The 24,138-nt window shown below is 48.0% G+C and overlaps 6 non-coding genes across 6 annotated transcripts; 1 reads left to right on the forward strand and 5 right to left on the reverse strand.

The window, feature by feature from the left end:
* Positions 1 to 4,403: 4,403 nt before the first annotated feature.
* On the reverse strand, positions 4,404 to 4,567 carry LOC136156510 (U1 spliceosomal RNA). Its single transcript, XR_010661051.1, has one exon. It is a non-coding gene; the product is annotated as a U1 spliceosomal RNA (small nuclear RNA).
* A 9,396-nt stretch (positions 4,568 to 13,963) lies between these two features.
* On the reverse strand, positions 13,964 to 14,037 carry TRNAN-GUU (transfer RNA asparagine (anticodon GUU)). Its single transcript has one exon. It is a non-coding gene; the product is annotated as a tRNA-Asn (tRNA).
* A 971-nt stretch (positions 14,038 to 15,008) lies between these two features.
* On the reverse strand, positions 15,009 to 15,080 carry TRNAE-UUC (transfer RNA glutamic acid (anticodon UUC)). Its single transcript has one exon. It is a non-coding gene; the product is annotated as a tRNA-Glu (tRNA).
* A 908-nt stretch (positions 15,081 to 15,988) lies between these two features.
* Positions 15,989 to 16,061, reverse strand: TRNAV-CAC (transfer RNA valine (anticodon CAC)). The gene has a single exon. It is a non-coding gene; the product is annotated as a tRNA-Val (tRNA).
* A 600-nt stretch (positions 16,062 to 16,661) lies between these two features.
* On the reverse strand, positions 16,662 to 16,735 carry TRNAN-GUU (transfer RNA asparagine (anticodon GUU)). The gene has a single exon. It is a non-coding gene; the product is annotated as a tRNA-Asn (tRNA).
* A 3,136-nt stretch (positions 16,736 to 19,871) lies between these two features.
* TRNAQ-CUG (transfer RNA glutamine (anticodon CUG)) lies at positions 19,872 to 19,943 on the forward strand. The gene has a single exon. It is a non-coding gene; the product is annotated as a tRNA-Gln (tRNA).
* The last annotated feature ends 4,195 nt before the right edge of the window (positions 19,944 to 24,138 follow it).

Below are 24,138 nucleotides of genomic sequence, written 5' to 3' on the forward strand. Positions count from 1 at the left end.
CCCTGCGCTCAGATATCTACATACGACACGCCCCCATCCGTGACGTCACGGGAACCCGCCCTTCCCTCCAGTCCACGCCCCGCCCTAGTCCCCGCCTCCCTCTTCCCACGCTGTCTGGCCAGGCCAACCGGCAGGCGAGCGCCCTCTAGGGGAAGTGACGTCCGCCTCCCGCTCCTGTTCTCCCACCCCCTGGGTGTTGGGGCCTCGGGCGCCGGACTGCCTGCATAACTTTTTGTCCTGCCCAGCATCGGTCTGGCGGTGGGCTGAAGCCTGTGCACCTTTTTCAAATAACGGCGTTCCATGGGGAGAACAGAACATTTAGCAGTCCAGGGGAAACCGGTTCCTTTCAAATCCAGTTTTCTTTGTGATGCAGTATTGTGTGTATGTCTCGTAAAACGCATTAAGTGTCACAACTGGCCGTGAGCTCAGTTCCATTCGTGAAAATTGCCATTCATCAAAAATTTCATTCATTTTATTTCCAGCTTCAGGTGTGGTTTTGACTCTGAACAGATTTTAACACCTGTCTGTATCCTCTGTCTTATTGAGGCAGGCTGGGACCTGGGACCCTTTGCTGCAGTGTTTGGACCTGGACACACTGAGGCAGGAATTTGATGGGCCCCAGGGTGAGCAGTGCAACCTATCCCCTGTAGACAGTTAACTCCAGGCTAAGAGCAGGGACTTTCCTAGTGATCCAGTGATTAACTCCATACTCTGGTTCAGTCTCTGGTCAAGGAACTAGATCCCACATGGGACAACTAACAGTTTACATGCTGCAACTAAAGATCCTTCATGCCTAATAAATAAATATTTTGTATAAAGATAAGATGTTCCAAGATAAGGATATTAGGAGGAGCAAGAGGGAACTGAGTCCTTATTGGATAGAAGATAGAGACCACCTATTTTGCATTCTTGAGGTCCAGGAGACCTTTACAGACTTCACATACTCAGAAAAGTTCCTCCCAGATTAAAAAGTAGGGGAGGAGCCACCCCATAATTGGTGGTGTCAACCTCCCAGGAGGCCTCTGTGCTACAATCCGTGTTAGCAAAAAGTTTCACATACATGTCAGGAAGGGCCCCAGGAGAGGTCAGGTGTGGAAAAAGAGATGAGATAATTGGCCAAAAGTAAACAAAGTCCTGGAAGAAATGCTCTATATAAGTGATTTGAATCACCTCTCTGATGCACTGCTCCTCATTAAGGAGGACACCCACACCCTTTCCAAGTGTGCATCTCTGCCTTACTTCTGTCTTAAATAAGCTGTGTATCTATGTGCTCTCTGACTTCTGTTGTGGCTCTAATAATGAACTTTGTACCTACTTTTACAGCTTTTGCCTCTGAGAAATTCATTTTTCAGTAGCAACCCATGCTTCTAGTCCTAGCTCCTGATGGAATGGTGGCTAGGATTCCTGGTTTTCACACAGGCTACCCTGGTCCAATTACTGGTCAGGGAACAAAGATCTTGCTTCAAGCGACCACTCACTGCTTCAAGCCACCACTCACTGCTTGTGTCCTCAAGATCAAAATGTATCCTCCAGCAACAAAATACAAAGAAACAATAGGGACTAAAAACAACTGCATGTATGCAGTCTGAGAAAATTATTAACAAGATACAAAAAGATCAAAAATTCAAGTGTCATCTATGAAGAGCTGGTGGCAAAAAGAGGATCAGTTCAATTCAGTTCAGTTGCTCAGTCGTGTCCAACTCTTTGCGACCCCATGGACTGCAACACTCCAGGCTTCCCTGTCCATCACCAACTCCCAGAGCTTACTCAGACTCATGTCCATTGTGTCGGTGATGCCATTCAACCATATCATCCTCTGTTGCCCCCTTCTCCACCCACCTTCAGTCATTCCAACATCAGAGTCCTTTCAAATGAGTCAGTTCTTCGAATCAAATGGCCAAAGTATTGGAGCTTCAGCTTCAGCATCAGTCCTTCCAAAGAATATTCAGGACTGATGTCACTTAGGACAGACTGGTTGGATCTCCTTGCTGTCCAAGGGACTCTAAAGAGTCATCTCCAACACCACAGTTCAAAAGCTGGGAGCAAAAGCAGAATACTGCACATTCCCCTGGCACACAACCCAACCAAACTCCAAGGTAAACCACCTAAGTCAACTCTAAAGCCTGACCCCTCTGTAACAGGAGGGAAAGGGGCAGGGCAAAACTTTTGAAATAATGACATAGCCCAAGGACACAACATAAAGCAGTTAGAGTCATGGGACCAAGATGGGACCAATCAATGGGACCAACTTGGCAGACAAGACTAGACCTTGATCCTCAATCAGCAAGTGAAATGACACACCCGGAGGTGCCATGACAGTTCCAAGGCAATATTAAAAGACCAAGAAGTGGGCAGTGGCCCAAATCCTGGAAATCTCCACCCCTTCCCCAAAACAGAATAATCCTCCCACTCATTAGCATACAAAATTACCCAGCTTATAAAAACTAACCATGCCACACTTTGCCGCCACATTCTTTCTCTGCAATGGCCCACACTCTGTCTGTGGAGTTTGTTTCTCTTGAATCTGAATAAATCTACTTGTTACCTATCACTTTGTCTCTCACTGAATTCTTTCTGCGGAGACATCAAGAACCTGACCAGGTACCATGGGTTTTGGCTGGGTTTCAGTCGCAAAGCAAAAACAACACCCAGTTGTGGGTGTCACTAGTGTTGGAAGAAAAGTTCAATGCTGTAAAGAGCAATATTGCATAGGAACCTAGAATGTTAGGTCCATGAATCAAGGCAAATTGGAAGTGGTCAAAGAGGAGATGGCAAGAGTAAACATCAACATTTTAGGAATCAGCGAACTAAAATGTACTGGAATGGGTAAATTTAACTCAGATGAGCATTATATCTACTACTGCGGGCAAGAATTCCTTAGAAGAAATGGAGTAGCCATCATAGTCAACAAAAAGAGTCCAAAATGCAGCACTTGGATGCAGTCTCAAAAACGACAGGATGATCTCTGTTCGTTTCCAAGGCAAATCATTCAGAATCATGGTAATCCATGTCAATGCCCCAATCAGTAATGCTGAAAATATTTCTTATTTGAGCAATGAAATCTCTCGCTGTTGGGAAGACAGAGTAGGATGTTCTACATTCAATGACCTATATCCTCAATCCGCATCCTGTGTACTTTTTGGTTAGTTTTCTTTGGACCTACCCTTAAGCATCACCTCACTCCCACGCCCACTCCCAACACCTCCTCCGATCTCAGGTTTCTTGGGGCTGAGCGGATCTACGAGGGCTGTCTCTGAGGCAGCTACGAGGGGGAGGACAGTCCTTCCCGCCATGGTCCTGCCTTTTCTCTTTGGCCCAGTGGTTTCTATTTGCCAGGAGGACTTTGTGAATCTGAGCACAACACATCCTGAGAAAGGGGTTGGCAAATAGCCCACAAAACTGCCGACAACTCGATCTGGGGTTTTCTTCTAGATTGTAAATGATTTCAGATAGGAAGAAAAGGAAAACAACTTTTGACCAAAAAAAAAAAAAAAAAAGTACAATTTCTACTGCCATTTAAGAAGAAGGGTTGTTAAGGAGGTTGCCTAGTTTGCCAGACTACTTAAGCATTCAGATGCACATTCGAGGCTGAAAAAGAAGTACTGTTTTCTGGCTGGGAAGGTAACAGCAGAAGGCCTGAGAGAAAAGGCAGGGGTTAACTGAGAACTAGATCCAGAAATAGGAAGAGGCCCCTTGGGGTGCGAAAGGATGAGTGGGATGCTATCTAAGTATCTCCAGCAATGACTAAGGCGTGTAATAAACAAGGCAGCTAACCACTCAAGAAATGAAGCCTGTGAAAGCAGAACACTGCTGGGAAAATGGCTAGTTATAGCCTCTGACAACATGGGCAGACAAGAAGTTCCTCACGCGGCGCCTCCTAACTTCTCATCCGACTTCGTGTGTTTGGCCCAGGTAAGGGTGTCTCTGGTTCTATCCTGCGCACCAAAAAGCCTCCTTTCACACACAAACTACTCATGAAGAACTAAAGAGAGCTTTTATGAGAGATCCCCTGCCACGAAGTCAACAATAAACATATATCAGAAATCCGCCCCCAAGCTATCCCTAGCAGCTTCCCACTACCACAAGAGTGGAAACCGGCAAGCTTTCCTAATCGGGTGAGACAGGACTTTCGTATCTCTTTTTTCAAGCGTCAACTGCGGCTGTCAGCAAAAGTCCTAACTAAAAAAAAAATCCCCATTTGTTACCAAATATTAAATGATTTTCATGAAACCGGCAACACCCTAAAAGGCTTACTTTTCGAGCCTGGCAGAAACAGGAGACACGAAAACAGTCCCTGTTTACTTAGACTGTATTTCAGCGTTGGTCCCTTCCATAGCTAAACACTCACTAACACATTCAACCCTACAACACCTGTCATTACTCTTACTTTTAAACAGTAAAATCAGGGGAAAGCGCGAACGCAGTCCCCCACTACCACAAATTATGCAGTCGAGTTTCCCACATTTGGGGAAATCGCAGGGGTCAGCACATCCGGAGTGCAATGGATAAGCCTCGCCCTGGGAAAACCACCTTCGTGATCATGGTATCTCCCCTGCCAGGTAAGTATGAGTTGCTAGCCTGCCGCCCCACCTCAACCTCATACGCCCTCCACTTTACAAACATGCTCACTTTACTCTCCGCATCCCCGACCCTTCTTCGACCTTCCACACAGCGCATCCACGCACTTTCGAGCAAAAAGTCCTGGATTCTCTCCACGCCACGGGAGACCACATGGAGTTTAAGCCCCAGATCACGGACCAGCAGCCCCTGCGCTCAGATATCTACATACGACACGCCCCCATCCGTGACGTCAACGGGAACCCGCGCTTCCCTCCAGCCCCCGCCCCGCCCTAGTCCCCGCCTCCGTCCTCCCACGCCGTCGGGCCCGGCCGACCTGCCGGCGGGCGCCCTCTGGGGGAAGTGACGTCCGCCTCCCGCTCCTGTTCTCCCAGCCTCTACGTGTTGGGACCCGGCTCTCTCGGCTGCCTGCCTGCCTGCCTTTTGTCCTGCCCAGCACCGTTCTGGCGGTCGGCTGAAGCCTGTGCACCTTTTTTCAAATAACGGCGTTCCATGGGGAGAACAGAATATTTAGCAGTCCAGGGGAAACCGGTTCCCTTCAACTCCAGTTGTCTTTGTCATGTAGTGTTGTGCCTATGTCTAGTAAAACGCATTAACCGTCGCGACTGGCCTTGAACTCAGTTCCATTCGTGAAAATTGTGTCACGAATTTTTGAAATTCATCAAAAATTTCATTCATTTTGTTTCCAGCTTCAGGTGTGGTTTTGACTCTGAACAGATTTTAACATCTGTCTGTATCCTCTGTCTGATTGAGACAGGCTGGGACCTGGGACACTTTGCTGAGGAAGAAATTCCATGAGCCCAACGCTGAGCAGCTGGAATCTCTCTCCTGTGGACAGATACTCCAGACTAAGGACAGGGGCTTCCCTAGTTGTCCACTGGCTAAGATTCCACACTTCCCAATGCCTGGGGCCGGAGTTGGATCCCTGGTCAAGGAACTAGATCCCGTCTGGGACAACTAACAGTTTTCATGCTGCAACTAAATATCCCATGTACCTAATACAATTATTTTTTTTTAAAGCTTCTTTAAGATAAGGATATGAGTAGGAGCAAGGAAGAGCTGAGCACCGCTTGGACAGAAAATAAAGAGACCAGCTATTTCGTATTTTTGAGGTCAAGGAGATCTTTGCAGACTATCCATACTTACAAAGCTTTTCTCTGGGTCAAAAAGGAGGTAGACAGAACTACCCCTTCATAGGTGGTGGTAACCTCCACCAGGCCTCTGCGCTACAATCCTTCTTGGCAAAAAGATGCACATGCAAGTCAGGAACAGCCCAAGGACAGGTCAGGTGTGGAAAAAGAAATGAGAACTCATCCAAAGGTAAACAAAGACCCGGAAGAAATGTCCTACGTAAGTGATTTGAATCACCACTCTGATGCACTCCTTCTCATTAAGGAGGACACACACACCCTTTCCCTCTGAGTGTATATCTCTGCCTTGCTTCTGTCTTAAATAAACTGTGTATCTGTGTGCTGTCCGACTTGTGCTGTGGCTCTAATAATAAACTCTGTACCTGTCTTTACAGCTTTTGTTGCTTTAAGAAATTCATTTTTCAGTGAAGGCACTAGTCAGGCCAACTTTGCTCCTAGCCCTAGCTCTTGATGGACTGGTGGCTAGGATTCCTGCTTTTCACACAGGCTACCCTGGTTCAATTCTTGCACAGGCAACAAAGATCTTGCTTCAGGCCACCACTCACTGCTGTGTCCTCGAGATCCAAATGTCTTCTCCAGCAACAGAATACAAAGAAACCACAGGGGACAAAAAATAACTGCATGTATGCCTGTTGGTGGAAATTGTGGACAACAAGATACAAAAAGACCAAAATCCCAACTGTCATCTCTGAAGAGGAGGTGCCAAAAACAGGGAACCCAGAAAAGCGCCGGGTACTGCAATTTCCCCTGCACACAACACCAGGAAGCACATAGGCGAACCACCTGAGCCACTCCTATAGCCTGACCCCTACCCCGACCCCTATCCTCATTCTGTGTAAGAAACAAGCACACCACCCTTCCCCTGCCCCATGGCAAACAAGGGAACCTGTTACTTGTTTTGCTGCAGCACGGATCCCAATGAAGCCTTACCTGAGTTTCTAGTCTGTCCTCTTATCAATTTCTGTTGATTAAGGAAGGCTAAGGTGGTGGTTTAGTCACTAAATTGCGTCAGACTCTTGTGACCCCACGGATTATAGCCTGCCAGCCTCCTCTTTCCAGGAGATTCTCCAGGCCAGACTCCTGGAGTGGCTTGCCATTTCCTTCTCCAGGGGATCTTCCCCACCCAGGAATCAAACCCAGTTCTCCTAAGAACCCTTGATACATAGATAAGCTGAAAGCCATCAAACAACTAGTCTGGACTGGTTGATCTGGTGAAGATGACTAATCAGGTAAATATTTGTGGCTATGTGTGAATGCTCCAGAACTTCATGAAAGTTCAGTAGTGAAATAAATGTGTCAAATTTCCGTGTGTCATACCTGCCAGAGTCCTCCCTTTGACACCTCTGAGATAGCTAAGCCTGATTGAACTACTTTCCTCATCAGGATTTCTCAATTTCATATACCACCCTCTCCCTTGGTTCATAATTGTTTTTTCATCCGTAATTAATTAATTTCTTTTATTTTTGACTGTGCTGGGTCTCTGCTGCGCGTAGGAGTTTCTCTAGTTGTGGCAAGCAGGGGCTACTCTGTAGTTGCAATGCTCCGGCTTCTTTTGCGGTAACCTCGCTTACTACAGAGCACAGGCTCTAGGCCAGCAGGCTCAGTAGGTGTGGCACACGACACACGGAACAGTCCCTTGCAAGAGATGAAACCCGTGTCCCTGCCTTGGTCGGTAGATTCTTTTTTTTTTTTTTTTTGGTAGATTCTTAAATATAATTATTATAGTTAATTATTCTTAAAATAACCCTTCATTTTCTCTTTGACACAGGATTAACAGTTGAAGGTCAACTTAATATAATGATTGTGAGCAACACATAAATAAGTAATCAGCTATCTGATAGTGAAGGACAGCCAAAAGTCTGAGGAAAGCTAAATAGCCCAATAAATATTTCAAATTTACTTTGCCTCCTAGCCCAGGCCAAAAGAAAAGAAGAAGTATCAACATCACATTAGCCATAACCAAGTGGTTTTAAATGTTTGACAAAATGAGGAATAACATGTGTAAAGTTCAAAGAGTATACGCTTCCAAAACGATTACCAGTGTCCACCAACCTGAATGACTAATGAAGCATTCCCAAAGATCTAAGGTATGATAAATCACCAGACCACAAAAGGCTTCCTCATGACTTCCATGAAAGAGCTCAGAGTAATCACATACACACACACCCCTCCAAAGAACTGGGTTTGTTTTTTTGGAAGGCAGGGTATGGGCCTGACTTCTTTCACTCAGCGTAACGTCTCTGAAATGTAACCACAGTTTTCAGGTAGTTCTTTGTCTCGGCTGTGTTCCTTGTAAGAATATGTCTCAGTATACTTGTCTACTGCTGAACATCTGAGTTGTTTCCAGTTGAGGATATTCTGAAACGGTACGATACAAACATTCTTTTATGACCTTTCAAGGAAATACACACTTCTCTAGGGCAGCCCATTCCAATAAAATAATGCTAGCGTTGACCTTTAAAATAAAAATTTTAGGATTTTCTCCCAAACAAATTGGGTTGATTCAGAAATAGCAGGGGGATCACAAAGCAGGACAAGTAAACTATGGCAAAAGCATAGGCAGATTGCACACAAAGGAGAAGAAGGAACATTCTTTGAGAGAGAAAGAGAAAGAAACTGAGAGGGCTTCTTTTGAAGCAATGGATACTGGAAAAAGTGAAAGTTCAGGGTGGTGACAGCTTCTCGTTGCCTGAGTTGCTGATATCTTTTTTTTTTTTTTTTTCCTGATATCTTGCAGGACATACAAGGTACATCTTTTACTGTCCGGGCCTATAATTGATTGTTCTTTCCTATTGATGATTCGTCTGTTTAGGTCCATGATTGACAATTCCTCCTGTATTTGAACTCCAGTGGTAATCCATGAGAGCTCCCCCTTCTGGTCTCCTGACTCAATTTTAGTGAGGTTTCCCATTATTAGCATTACACCAGTCACCTGGAATTTAAAGTCTTCAATTATAATCTATTTTAAAACTTTGTGAGAATTACTGCATTAGGAAAAATCTCATCATTACCACATGTGACACTAGAAACACTACAAGCGTTCAGTAGTTACCTGTGACTTCTACCTGTCACATTGGACAGCACAGGTCAAATATATAGCACAGACGAAAAAGTACGATTTCTGGACCACGGCACATGATAGTATAAGTATGACCCTTAGCTGATGCTGCCAAATTCCTCTGCGACTCTGTTGAGCTTGCTAATGCTCCTTTTAGAAATGAAAAAGAATTTACAGTGCTCTCCGTCCTGTGAAATTTTGGTATTGTTTGCCTTTTTACTCTTCCTTCTTAAGTTTACTGAGGTGTCATCTACATAGTAAAATTTGCCAACATTAGACTATTTTACACTCTTTACTATGATATCATATCTCTGAAAAACTGGATTTTGGTAGTTGCTATGATAGAAAGCAAGTGCCACGCAAAACAAATGGATGCCTAATAAGAAATAAGGTGACGCTTCGAGAAAGTTTGAGAAGCTGTGCAGCACACAACATTAAGGTTATGATTCTGAAATGTCAGAGCACTAAAAACAACAAACCATTGCACCGAGCTTTCGTCAAGGGGACACGTAGTAATATGCCCAGCATCGGCCACATACGAACAAGATATAGACCAATTTGTGAACAACAACAACAGCATTCTCCAACTAAAGCGGTATTTCTGCTGTCAGCCAATCTACCAGGAAATTAGGGCAAACGGGAAGGACAAAGAGAGAACAAACTTGCAGGCAACGAAAGACGATTCATTCATTAAATCAACTGAATATAGTCAAAGGATTAAAGTTAACTATAGATCCTATAGATCACGAATCTGTCATTTAAGCAGACACATGTTGGAACACGAGAATGTTGAAATCATATATTGGTATATATGGAATCACATATTACAGGACACCTAAATATATATGCCAAATATTGTAGGGGGAATGACTGAGTCTGCTGGTGTCTAGAGTTGTAACGATTCATTCCCCTTTAAACATATTAGTGTATTCAACATACTTCAAGACATAGATTTAAATTTTTAGAAACTTAAATACTCATTGGCTATGTTGGCTTATCTGAGCACTACAACCAATATAGGAAACTTAGGGAGTCCAATGTAATTCAGATTTCAACCTAAATAAACCAAAGACTTAAATATGAATATATTATACCACCATTATTTTCTACACCTTTAAAAGATAATCTGAAAATACACATAGAGTTGGTGTTAGACCAAAAGGAGAAAAACAATGTCATTTTTCTGAGTCGCTTCCATGAAAAAAAAACATGAATAAACATTTTGAAGGCCATTATGTACATTACTTAAATTGTTTAAAAGTATTCAGAATACTCTGTTATCAATTTCATTCCTTCATGGTTGCTGTTCCAAGTAATCAAGACCATTTACTCAATCTACAGTTAAATCTTTTTTTTCCTTGTCACAAATTTAGCAACAAAGTTTTCCTTATATAAATACCACATGGAAGCATAAACAGTAGAGTATTTTCCCCAGAAATTCTTCATGTTTTAATTTTACATTTATGGAACTGATTATTACCTTCCTTAAGAGAAGTGACATCTTTAAATTTTGAGAGGCCTAACTTGTCTCTTCTCCCCAGAGTGAGAGAAAGTCTATTGACTTGTTTCTGAGAAAATATATTTAAACGGGGGATAAAAATACATCAAAGCAGTGGACCTTGCTTGACTTCCCTGGGGGTACACTGCATAGGAATCTGCCTGCCAGTGGAGGGGAAACAGGTCCGATCCTTTGTCTGGAAAGATTCCACATGCCGCAGAGCAAGTAAGCCCCCCAGCCACCGTTACCAAGCCTGTGAGCCACCACTACTGAAGCCCAAGCACCTAAACTGTGCTCTGAAACAGGAGAAGCCCCCGCAATGAGAAGCCTGCACACTCCAACTGGAGAGAACCCACACAAAGCAACGAATACAGGGCAGCCAAAAATAAATAAAATAAATAAATTTTTTTAAAAATGAGTAAGCCTAAAAAAAAAAAATTAGTGAGCCTTACCGAAGGTGAAAGCAGAGTCAACGATGTATATTAACAACACTTGTCAGTGTGGGAAACAAGATGAAATATACTTAAGCGATATTGGAAGAATCTCACTGAGGAAAATACGAATTCTGTACTACACTTATGAGTCCCCAGTGTATAAAACTGTGCTTGACGTCATTATTAGTCCTTTCTTTTTCTTGAGGGCTGAACTTGCTTACAGTTCTGGAAGGATTCGATCTTGATTTGGAGGGTTGTCAGAGGTGCTCACGTTGCTGACTTCATTGCTTCCTTGCAAAGATATCAGTGTCTTTTCCTCTGCATTCTGTAGTCTGATTTCAACAATCCTTACCTCACTCACTGAATGTTTTCAGCTATTTAGAAACTTTCACATACCAGTGAAAGAAACACTCTCTGTTCCATGCAAAAAATCCAGTATCCTTCCTGTGTTAATCTCATCTATTAATCTTGAGTTTCTCATGAGGGGAGGATGTAGAGTAAGATGATCCTTCTGTAGACAGGACACTTGTGCAGTGCTTGACGAGTATAGACCGGGCCCGGTGGATTTTACCGAAGAGAGGAAAGAGGAGAAGCGGATGACTTACCGCTGCCGTGTCACATCCCAGGGAATACCAGAAGCATCAAGACAAGCAACAGTGAAAAAAGCCTCGTGGGCCAGAGTAACTGGCATCTTCTACCTCACAGGGAATGGACCCCTGTCAGCCACCACTCAATGTGGATTATCCCCAGATTTCACTTCCTAAAACGAGACCAGATTCCACACGGATGGGAGAAATTGCTTCAGTCGAGTCCAGCTCTGTGCAACCCTACGGACGGTATCCTGCCAGGCTCCTCTGTCGGATGGGATTCTCCAGGTGAGAACACTGGAGCGGGTTGCCGGGCCCTACTCCAGGGGATCTTCCTGACTCAGGGATCGAACACAGTGTAACTTATCTCTTCTGCAATGGCAGGCAGGCTCTTTACCACTAGTGCCATTTCATCAGTGATGAACAAATCAGAGAGAGAACAACCGTTCCGTTCAGTTCAGTTCAGTCGCTCAGTTGTATGCGACTCTTTGAGACCCTATGAATCGCAGCACGCCAGGCCTCCGTGTCCATCACCAGCTCCCAGAGTTTACTCAAACTCATGCCCAACGAGTCGGTGATGCCATCCAGCCATCTCATCCTCTGTGGTCCCCTTCTCCTCCTGCCCCCAATCCCTCCCACCATCAGGGTCTTTTCCAATAAGTCAACTCTCCTCATGAGGTGGCCAAAGTACTGGAGTTTCATCTTCAGTATCAGTCCTTCCAATGAACACCCAGGACTGATCTCCTTTAGGATGGACTGGCTGGATCTCCTGGCAGTCCAAGGGACTCTCAAGAGTCTTCTCCAACACCACAGTTCAAAAGTATCAATTTTTCGACGCTCAGCTTTCCTCACAGTTCAATTCTCACATCCACACAGGACCACTGGAAAAACCATAGCCTTGACCAGACGGCCCTTTGTTGGCAAATTAATGTCTCTGCTTTTTAATATGCTATCTAGGTTGGTCATAACTTTCCTTCCAAGGAGTAAGCGTTTTTTAATTTCATGGCTGCAGTCACCATCTGCAGTGATTTTGGAGCCCCCCAAAATAAAGTCTGATACTATTTCCACTGTCTCCCCATCTATTTCCATGAGGTGATGGGACCAGATGCCATGATCTTAGCTTTCTGAATGTTGAGCTTTAAGCCAACTTTTTCACTCTCCTCTTTCACTTTCATCAAGAGGCTTTTTAGTTCCTCTTCACTTTCTGCCAAGGGTGGTGTCATCTGCATATTTGAGGTGATTGACACTTCTCCCGGCAATCTTGATTCCAGCTTGTGCTTCTTCCAGCCCAGCATTTCTCATGACGTACTCTGTATACAAGTTAACATATCTGTCCCCAAACCACACGGTCCAGAAACGTCAAAATGCACAGTCTCTGCACATGAGACTGAATAGAAGAACAGAGCAAACAGGAGCCAATAGCTCTAAGGGTCCAGGTCTGAAGAAGGCGGCTGTGAGGGACAGGATTCCGGGGGCTCCCATGACATGTCTTGGATGGGCTAATTTTTATCAGTTCAGTTCAGTTCAGTTCAGTCCCTCAGCCGTGTCCGACTCTTCCAAAAAATAACCAAACCAAAAAACTGTCAAGGAATAAAGTAAAGGGGGTGTTCCATGGTGACCCCCCACTTTATAGGAGGAGGGACAGGCATCAGATTCTTTTCCCTCAAGTTAAAAGTGTGACCAAAGTTTGTAAATAAAAGAAGAAAGGAGAGAAAGGAAAAGCCTCTGGGATCAGTGAGATTTTTCTCTCTGGATAAGTTGCTCGGCAGAAAGAGGTCACCCTGGCTGTCTTCTCTGGACCCGGTTGACCAGGTCACCAGACAAAACAATGGACAGTTACTGGAGGGCTTTAAAAATGTTCAGTGACTAACTCTCCACCATAAGGGATAGAGTATCTCTGTGTAATGCCTCAGCATCCCCCTATTGTCTTTCCCCGTGGTTGGGTCGGGAGGCCACGGCTCCCTGTGTTAGTTAGGAGGATCATAGGGAGATGTACACAAAGATTGTTGTGCTGCGAAAGTAATTGAAGAAAGAGACACCGAACGACCGGAAAATAATTTGAAATACGACTCAGTCCCACTTCTGTGGAAGGCAAACTTGCAGGATTTACCAACTTAAGAAGCATATAAACACTAAAGGTAGCAATTGCACTTCCAGGCTTCTACACTGTGGAAATAAATACCTGCACAAATGGTCAGAAGTGTGAGTACAATAATGATGGTTGCCGCATATCTGTCATCATCACACCATGAAACCAAATAATACATGAACCATGTAGGAAATGCCTTTCTAAAAAAATAATGCAGAGGCTGCTGCTGATGGTGGGTTCACTGATAACATTACTGACAGAACAATTGCTAAGTGCAGGCCTCCTTTCACAGGTGAAAACCCTGGGGCACAGAAGACGTGGGCCACTTAGACCTGTCGAAGTCTAGGCACTTGGCAGAAGAAAGGCTTGACCCCACCCGAAACTGGCTTCCTTGATCTCTGTCAGGAGGTCCTGCGTCAGGCAAGTATGAGTGAATAGGAATATACTTGCAGAGTATAGGGCTGGAAAGGTGAGGTGGCCCAGATCGGCAGCAGTCCGGAGGTGAAGGGACCGCTTGAATGGTCTTCAGCACGAAACACCTTGAATGGGTTCTAAAACCTCGACCGCCCATCCCTGGGTGGGCTCGAACCACCAACCTTCCGGTTAACAGCCGAACGCGCTAACCCATTGCGCCACAGAGACAGCACCGCACCGCGTCCCTCCACTCTTTGTGCTGGAGACAAAGAGTGCCTCCCGCTCCGCCGAGAAACGGTGCCAGCTCCAAAGCCTCGGGAAAACGCAAAGATGAGAACGGTGAAATCACATTGGACCTGAGACTGGGTCAAGGCCAGGAGAAGACTACACAAAACCCCATTATCCCATTATCCTAGGGCAGACAATTCCGGAAAGCTCTTGAGAATGCTCCCCCTCCCTCTGATGCATTTCCCACCCGGTCCACTCATCCTCCTACCACAGGAAAGAAGGCTTCCCCTTTGTGATCTGGGCACAGAGAGCCAGGCAAGAGCCAAGGGGGCAGCTGCCCTTCCCCATGGGTCTTCCCGAGGTAGGTGGTTCTAGCGCTCAGGCTGACCCAAGACCCCACTGTCCACCAAGACGACCCGGAGGAGTCCGGATAGCAGAGGGTCCTGGGGGTGGGGGATTCCTTCAAGCGCAGAGCGTGCCTGGCCTGCACGTCCTGGAGAACCGAACCAGACTCCCCCTGAAGCTTCTCTGCATCCTAAAGAGAATGGATTTCAGGTTTCCATGGAGAGAGTGAGAAAGCAAACGTGGGAAAACGTGAACTGTGCAGTTGAGTACAGAATACACGATGTTACGATTCCTGTAACTTGGATGTATGTTGTGGAGGGTTTGGGGTTTGGTTTTGAATGAATCTTTGGAACTCGAGTCCCTGATGCTCTTTGGATGAAAACTCTGTAAGGAAGACTCCGGGTTGGTATCAAGCAGAGAGAAAAGAGTGGAGAGGAGAGCTGGGCAGCCCAGGCTGTTCACTGCACACGGGGAGTCTCCTCCAGCCTGCCTGATGTCAAGGACCCTGAGGCCAGGACTCACTGGCATTCGGGACTCTGTGCAGACGCTCTTCTGCATTGGACCTTGAAGCAAAAGACGAATTGATATGGGCAGGAAGACTCCGAGGAATGGAGAAGAAAAGAGGTTTCCCTGACCGGGAATCGAACCCGGGCCGCGGCGGTGAAAGCGCCGAATCCTAGCCACTAGACCACCAGGGAACCATACGGAAACACCGCCTGGGCTGTCCAGGAGATAATTGAGAGTGGAAAGATGAAACCAGAGATGCAGAGGACAGGAAAGGAAATGTCCCAGCGCCCCCATGGCTGCATGCAGCTGTGCAAGGCTCCCAGCCCTTGACCCGCTGCTCATCGCCCTTCAAATGCCCGTTCCTGGGCGACGCTTCTCGTTCTGAGACCAGGTCACAAACTATCCGGTTGGGTCCCTCCTTCCTGGTCCAACTCTAGCGCTGTGTGCTGCCGAGCCCAGGTCGTGCTCTCTTTGTGAACCTCGGTTTTCCCTCGAGTCAGGCGCTGACTTGGCTTTCAGCGGGTCGGATCCGTCTACCTCCAGATCTCTGACCTGGCCTCGGGGCCTCTCCTGACGACCGCGCGGGTACCGGTTCCTTTCCCTCCGCGACCGGCTGAGTGCGCGGAGCCTTAAATTCTTCACGTCCGTGGGTTTGCCTGGAGTCCACGGTGAGACCCGGGTGCTGTCTCTTTTCTTCTACCAGGGATTCAAAACTGCTCCTCAGGTGTTCCGAGGTGGGGGAAAGCAAGTGAGCGTCAAGGGAGTGAACTCCATGGTGTTCAGAGACAATCTGTGAACACGTGGAAGAGACCCAGGCGCCCGACAGGGAGCCGAGGGGGTTTCCGGACGGAAAGGTGACTACGAAGTCAGTCTTGTCCTTCCCCGCCCCTCCGGGATGAACTGGGCCTGGACTCACAGAGACTCGGAGCAGAGAAAGGAGGGCTGCTTCCTAGTGCAGAGTAGACTTCCAGGTGGTCACCAACTCCGCCTACAGCTGCGGTGGTCTGCTTCACCCAGAGCCTTTGGAACCTTTTGGTTTTGCCCATCAGATTGCACATCTCGGCGGGGGAGCGGGGGGACTGGAAGAAAAGAAGCAGTCTGTTTCCGCCCGGTTTCGAACCGGGGACCTTTCGCGTGTGAGGCGAACGTGATAACCACTACACTACGGAAACAGGACACGCGGCAGGGCCTAACACTGTATCCATGAAAAGCCGAGGTCCCGCCATCGGCATTTGGACCACCAGTTTCTAACACTCAAACAGGAACCTTGAAGCCCCAGGCTCTCTCGGGCACGGAGACGGCGGCTCCCGAGGGCCCTGCGTTAGGGTTCCTCCTCTCCCCTGAAGTGAGGACCCTCGGGCCCCCACAGGCTGCCTTCGGGGTCCCGCACCCAACGCAGAGTCGTCAGACCCTCAGCTCCGCACTCCATCGCAGGGGTCGCCCCCCCCGCCGACTCCCCAGCTCCCGGAAGCCGCAGGGGGTGGGGGCTGCGCCCGAGGCCCAGGAGACCCCGCAGCCCAGCGGTGTGGACGCCGCCCCTCCCGCGCTGCGGACCCGCGCCTCGGCGGCCCTTTCCACGGCGCCGGCGGTCAGCGCTCCGGGCTCTCAGGAATGACGGCCGCTCCCAGTCCACCCGGGCCCCGCCCTCCCCGCTGCTCCTCTGCGCCTGACTCCTGCGCTCTTTCTCCGCAAGCCGGTTCGCCGCAGCACCTCTCCGGTGTCCCCTTGGCAAAAGGGAATCCCTTTGGTGTTCTCTAAAATCTCACCCCCACCGTCCCTGGGTGGGCTCGAACCACCAACCTTTCGGTTAACAGCCGAACGCGCTAACCGATTGCGCCACAGAGACAGCAGCACAGGCCTTTTCTGGACTCTGTATGGAGTAGACACTTACTCGTTTCCGGGGGACGTGCCCTGCCCCCAGGGATACGCTGCCACGTCCTTGCCCCTACCCGCCACAGATGCCAGCGCCCTCAGAGATCCCGGGATCCAGGGCTCCGACCCTCCGGGCCTGAGCTGGATGAGATCCAAGGACAGCTGAACACCCCCGGTGGGCTCCCGTGATGGCTCTTCCTGTTTCCTCGCCTACACCCAATGAATGAGAGTTTGCCCACCCTGGCAAAGGCCTCCGGGCCGAGGTTGTGCTTAGGTTCCCTGTGCCCACCAGGCGATTTCCACCAGGGCAGAGGTGGTGGGGATGGTCGCCCTGTGTCCGCCCGCCCAGGACAGGGACTGGCACTCAGCGGGACGCTCTAGGACTTGGATGAATAGATTGTCGTCTTTAGCCCTTGTCCCATCAAGACCCCTGAGAACGGAAATACCGAAAAGTTTTCCAAGAGCGAAAAGTTCGAAGGGAGGGGAAAGATGACGGAGGAAGGCCAGGGAGGGGAGAATCATAGAATTTGTGCTTCCACCCGTCCCTGCTCCTTCTCTTGCCTTCCCTCTTCTTCTTGCTCTTCTTCCCAGCCCTCCAACTGTGAAATGTTGACAGGGCCACATCTGAGAAGAAAGACCCGACGAATCTGTGCTCAGGAGCACAAGCTCTGGGTTGTAAAAATGGTTCTGCCCTGGGTGGCCTTGAACAAATAAAGAAAACTTTGGGTATCTCCCTACTTTCTTCTGCAAAATGGGAGCAATAGGAGCATTCTTCTTCATTCTGCTCTTGTCAGATGTGCCTGGGTTTAGAAACTACTGGATCAATAATGCTATAGGCAGCAAAATCATAAATACTATATCATCACAGTCCTCTGAATCTTTTGACAACCACTGTCCTTGTTTATTTCCCCTGAAAGTAGCTTTCTGCCTCTAGAAATTTCTGTAAACCGATTGCTCTTGCAGTTTGCTCGACTGTGGCCAGGCCACCCCCTTCTTCGCCAGTTCTCTGCTTGCTAGACGGGGACCCAAGTGCAGGTTGGAGGAAATGGGAAGAGCACAGAGCGGTGGGGAAAACGGGCTTTTGGGCACCCTTTGGAGAGGCCTCTGGGACCCGTGGGGTCCTCCCGCTGCCTTCTTTGGTTTCAGGGGAGCTCCGGGAGGGCAGGGATCTGGTGGCGGTCGCTCTTGTGTCCCCTCGCTGAGAACAACTTGAGGGCCTCCTCACTCAGTCTCCCAGAGACCCTCAGAGCGTCCTGCCCAGAGAGCAAGGTACTGGTGCTTCCTGGCATGGTGGGAAATATTCCCGCATCTTCCTCCTAACCGTGGAAACCGGAGGTGGTGGAGGAGCACTAGCAACAGAAGGAGAAGGTCCAGAAAGACAGGGTGGAATGGGAGGGGAAGGGGCTGCAAAGGGGGGGATGAGGAGGAAGAGAGCCAGGAAGAAGCGGAGATGAGAGCGAGGTGGATGGAGCCCTACAAAGGGAGGCAGATAGAGTGGGAGGACCAGCGAGAGGGAAAGGGCAGTGGAGGGCAGGGGGGAGGAGGCGGAGTTACCTCCCCAGGGCAGTTCTGTTCACTGGCCCCCAGCACAGGCAGCTCCCACCACATACACCCCCACCGGCTCCTTGGCTCTCAGATCCAACACCCAGGCTTTCGTCCGTCACAGACGGCCTCTCCACCCGTTGCAGTTCTAACCTCATTTGGTTTTCCTCCCTGCCCCTTGTGAGAGCCTGGTTCTCTAGGTTTCCTGGCCATTCTGTGATCTGTCAACATACTTTCTGTGCATTTCTTCTCTTCCTATATCAGCCAGAGACCATTACTGATCCTTGCACTCATAAACTTTGACCGACCTCCAAGGGCTCCTGGAGGGGCACTTGGTGGTGTTTGTTACCCCTCAGTTTCTTGAATTTCCAAAAGGAAGTTTCATCTTTTCATCCCGGGGCTGCGTGCGAACTTCCTCCTCCTAAGAGGCGCCTCCCCTTTGCCTCCTTCCTCCTGTGTCAACCTCTGTCCAGCCTCTGGGAACAAAACACGTGTCTCCAGGCAACACTGGCCACCTTTCCGACTCCTTTCTTTGGGCTGCAGCTCTCTTCTTCAGAGGCTGTTTTTTTCAGTTCTGTGTACTGGATGAGGGAAGAAATGGCTTTGCGATAGAATGAAGAAGTAAAGATTATTACTTGGAGACATCATGTGGACTTATATTATTATACATGTAAATATTTAGTGTGGTGGTATTTTGTGTACATAAGTACTGTCTACACTGTAAGACAACTTGGATACATACCTTCTAAATAGGTGTGCACTCTTCTTTGTTAAACTGTGCAGTTTCTGAATATGTTGAGAAATTGGAATGAAACTGACGTGACCAAGCTCTGACAAGAGTCTGTGACTGCCTACGTGTCAGAGCCCTGCCTCGTGGGCTCCACGACATGTGGCTGATCTTGAGCCACCCCCAGGTGCTTTCGGCCTGGTTTGTCTGAGGGTTTTGTGTAAATGTTCATCTTTCCTTGTACTGTAAACCTGACAAACTTGGGGAGAAACACTTAACCCCCCCCCCCCCAATCAGAACTGTATGGAGAAGAAAAGGAGGGTTCTGCCTCCATTCCCACTCCAGACACTTTATATGTTACACATAAGAGGTGGTGGTGGTGGCTTTGGAGTGCTACAGGAAATCCAAGGGACCCAGGAGATCCCACCTCCTGCCCTGACGATCATCCGCCCTCTCTGGGCTCCGCGGAAAGGGTGAAGGCCAAGGAAAGGAAAAGAACACTCTTATCTGCAGAAATTTTACCTCAGCATGGGACACTCTGGCAAACCGAGGCAGAATATGCGGTTGATGACGGTGACTTAATTAAGGGGGCCCTTCCCTGACCCGAAACCCAGAGTGGAAAGTTTACTTCATTTTCTGAGGTGCGCTGTGAACTGAGAGATGTCAGTCAAAGGAGAGGAGCAGAGAGAAACCAGAGAGGGCTGAACATCAAAGCGGGTCATCCGTACTCAGATCTTGTCGGGTCCTTGGAAGAACTGCCCTGAGATTATGGGTGGGACGTATGGAGCCTAAAGAAGCGGGTACCGTTCTCTGGCGATGGAAAGAAGTTGGCTCTCAAAGGGGTTCCATGGTGTAATGGTGAGCACTCTGGACTCTGAATCCAGCGATCCGAGTTCAAATCTCGGTGGGACCTTTCTGTTTAATTTCAAGAAGGACACGTTTTACTCCCCTGCTTTCCGGCTCCCGCGACCCCCAGCGGCGTGGCTCACACGGACACGGCGGACAGGTGTGGGACCGAACGGGAGCGGGGGCGTCCTCGCCGGGCCCGGACGGCTCTGCCCCTCCCTGGCCGTCGGAGGGCCGGCGCCTGCCCTGCTCTCCACCTCCCGGCCAGGGGCGCAGCGACGCCCCCTCGTCGAGCGCAGCCCCCTCGTCGGGTCCCCTGGGTCTCGGCGGGTAAGAGGCAGAGGCTGCGCCCACCGAGTCCTGCCCCGCGAGGGGGCTTCGCACCGCACACCTTGTAACCGCACGGTTGTCCCGGTGCGTAAATGGTGGCGGGGAGGGGCTGCGATGTCGCTGATCAGCCGGGATGGCAGCCTGGACCAGGACGGCAGGTCCAGGGTTCCAGACCTGGCTGGGATGAACTGTGCTTTATTCAGGTTCTCTATTATTCCGAATATTAATTGATCTTGTCCCAGTTTATTAGGATTTTATTCAGAGTTTCTCGCTCCTAAGTCTCCGCTGGGCACGCAAAGCCGCTGTTCGGCCAAGGTTGGAACCTTGACTTCTGGAAATCGCGCCCTTTGGTCCCAAGCTCAGCCCGAAATGGGAGCGCGGGCCGCGGATTCCGGCGTCTGAGGAGACCCCAGGTCCCTGGCCCACGGCCGCCCGGCCAGGCTGCTGCGGGGCCGAAGGGGAGACGGGCCGCTCGGAGTCCGCACCCCCGGCGGGGCCCCCTTCGTCCTGCCGAGACTCTGCTCCACCGAGAAGACACCCCACGACGTGAGCGTGGGGTGGACACCCCGCTTGTGTCCTCCACTGCTCGGGAGAAAAATTTGGATGAGACCCGTGATGGACTTGAAAAGCTAGTTAAAACGCTCCCTTCGCGGTGCTAAGGAGCGTCTTTCTGACGCTTAGATTTTGGATCTTTCAGCGGTTACAAAGGACTCAATGACGCAGCTGTCTTTGGAGGACGGGAAAAGAAAGGTGTGAGGCCGGCGAAAAGATCCGAGGAAGGGCAAGGGCAGGAGAGAACAGAGGATGAGCCCGAAGGGAGAAAAGGACTGGGAGGGAGAGGAGCGGGCGGGTGCCGCGGTGGGGACGGTCGCTGGGTTGGGGCGATCACAGCGAGCGCCTCACTCTGGAGCAGTTCCCACTCTTTACTGACGTGTCCGGGAACCCGGTTCACCCTAAATTGCAAAGTTGCTGGCCTGGCATTTGTCCTGGCCAAGTTTCCTTCGCGGGTTCCGTCCGGAGCGGTGAGGTGGGCTCTGCCAGTCTGCAGGTGAGTGGAAGTCCTGGCGGCTGCCTTGGGGATGACTGGCAGGCAGGGAACCGCACACACTCCACTTTCCCCCTTTGCAGGCCGGTCTGCAGGGCCTGGGATGGGAAACTGGAAAATCCAGCATCAACATTTATTTAGAGATAAGGAGATAAATAGCCAAACAGTTGGTTACCTGACCTGAAAGTGTTTATTCTTGGAAAAAAAGAAACGTGGGATGGGATCAGGGTCCACTTTCTCCCATAACAAGTTTTGGGGCATATGTAACTGACTATATATATATATATATATATACACGACTATATATGTACATATATTACTGCATCTAACGTATACATATATATTGTATGAGTAAAACTCACTGCTTGTGTGTCCAACTTAAATTTTTATGTAATTATATGTACCAAGCTTTAAAAATTCTGGGTCTAGTGTCATGTGTAGGAATGTTTCCCACTGTAAAAATGTAAAAAAAAAAAAAAAAAGAAAGAAAAGAAAAAGAAAAAATCGGGGGAGGGGGGCATTCTCGAAACAAGCAATTGGACCATTATTCCCCCTTTGATGGGCTGATCACACGAGCTAGTAAACAAACTGGCAGATCCTCTCAGCCCAGGAGGTCACTGCTTTCGTCTCTCTAGGAAGGTTCGTAGTCACTGAAAAGTGTCAGTAACAAATAAAATCACACCCAATCTTCATGCAGTGTTGCTCCCAAAATGCAAGAGCTTACACCCAATGAAGACACGCAAAGTGCCATGTGCCCAGGCATGGTCTACAAGTTTTAAATGGGTTTACTCACTCAGTCCTTTCAAAAGGCTGGTATCACGTCATCATCCTCATTTCACATATGAGAAACCTGAGACATAGAAAGGTTAAGTAACTTGTCAAGTCAGTTCAGTGAGTGGGATCTGAAAGCAGGAATTTGAACGGAAACCTTCCTGGCTCCACAGGATATCCTACCAGTCAAAGAGAAACACAAACCGTAAAAATGCTTGACAAGAAATTTAAGTCCATCTATTTCTTTTGAAAAATCACCCAAGAGGAGTCACGTAACAGGCATTCAGTTCAGTCGCTCAGTCGTGTCCAACTCTTTGCGACCCCATGGGCTGCAGCACGCCAGGCTTCCCTGTCCATCACCAACTCCCGGAGCCTGCTCAAACTCAAGTCCATCCAGCCAGTGATGCCATCCAACCATCTCGTCCTCTGCCGTCCCCTTCCCTCCCGCCTTCACTCTTTCCCAGCGTCAGGGGCTTCTCCAGTGTGTCAGTTCTTCGCAACAGGTGGCCAAAGTATTGGAGCTTCAGCTTCAGCATTAGTCCTTCCAATGAATATTTGGGGCTGATTTCCTTTACGATGGACTGGTTGGGTCTCCTTGCAGTCCCAGGGACTCTCAAGAGTCTTCTCCAACACCACAGCTCAAAAGCTTCAATTCTTCGGCACTCTGCTCTCTTTATGGTCCAACTCTCACATCCATATGCGACTACTGGAAAAACCATAGCCTTGACTAGACAGACCTTTGTTGGCCAGTGCTGAGTTTTCCAAATTTGCCGGCATAATGGGTGTAGCACTTTCACAGCATCACCTTTTAGGATTTGAAATAGCTCAGCTGGAATTCCATCACCTCCACTAGCTTTGTTCGGAGTGATGCTCCCTAAGGCCCACTTGACTTCACGCTCCAGGATGTCCGGCTCTAGGTCAGTGGCCACACCATTGTGGTTATGTGGGTCATGAAGATCTTTTTTGTATAGTTCTTCTGTGTATGCCTGCCACCTCTTCTTAATATCTTCTGCTTCTGTTAGGTCCATACCGTTTCTGTCCTTTATTGTGCCCATCTTTGCATGAAATGTTCCCTTCGTAGCTCTAATTTTCTTGAAGAGATCTCTAGTCTTTCCCATTCTATTGTTTTCCTCTATTTCTTTGCATTGTTCACTGAGGAAGGCTTTCTTATCTCTCCTTGCTATTCTTTGGAACTCTGCATTCAGATGGGTATATCTTTCCTTTTCTCGTTTGTCTTTTGCTTCCTTTCTTTTCTCAGCTATTTGTAAGGTCTCCTCAGACAGCCATTTTGCCTTTTTGCATTTCTTTTTCTTGGCGATGGTTTTGATCACTGCCTCCTGTACAGTGTTACGAACCTCCGCCCACAGTTCTTCAGGCACTCTGTCTAAATATATATATATATATATATATATATATATATATATATATATATATATAAGAAAATAAACTGCCACCCGTAGTCCCAACCCCCGGAATTAACTACTGTTATTCTAAGTTTTGGCAAAACATATATATGCTTAGTTTATAACATTCAAATGATGCAGAAAACACAAATATGTAAAATTTTGAGACACGTTAAATTAAAAAATAACTTCTGTTAAGGTAGTTACATATTGATGGAGTCATTTCGGTATATCAACAGAGAGGAAAAAATATATATTGTAGCTCAGTTGGTAAAGAATCTGCCTGCAATGCAGGACACCCGGGTTTGATTCCTGGCTCTGGAAGATCCCCTGGAGAAGGAAATGGCAACCCTCTCCAGTATTCTTGCCTGGAGAAGCCCATGGACGGAGGAGCCCGGCAGGCTACAGTCCATGGGCTCACAAGAGTCGGACACGACTTAGTGACTAAACCACCACCATACTCTTATAAAATAGAGCTCTTATAGATTCTATTTTTATTTTTAAGCATTCAACTTAATAGTGCATAAATTTAATGGAAGAAAAATAAAGAAAAATGAAGAAGTTGTTGAACTTTCAATCAAATTGTTTACACAAGAGATGCTTTTCTGAAAGGATTCCCTAAGGCTAATAACAATAATAATTTAATGAAGACATTACATTTTGGAATGATTCTTCTCATTACGTTTAAAAATCAGATTTCTTAAGGTATAATT

Source organism: Muntiacus reevesi, chromosome 1, assembly GCF_963930625.1.
Source record: "Muntiacus reevesi chromosome 1, mMunRee1.1, whole genome shotgun sequence".
In the NCBI taxonomy this organism is placed as follows: Eukaryota; Metazoa; Chordata; class Mammalia; order Artiodactyla; family Cervidae; genus Muntiacus; species Muntiacus reevesi.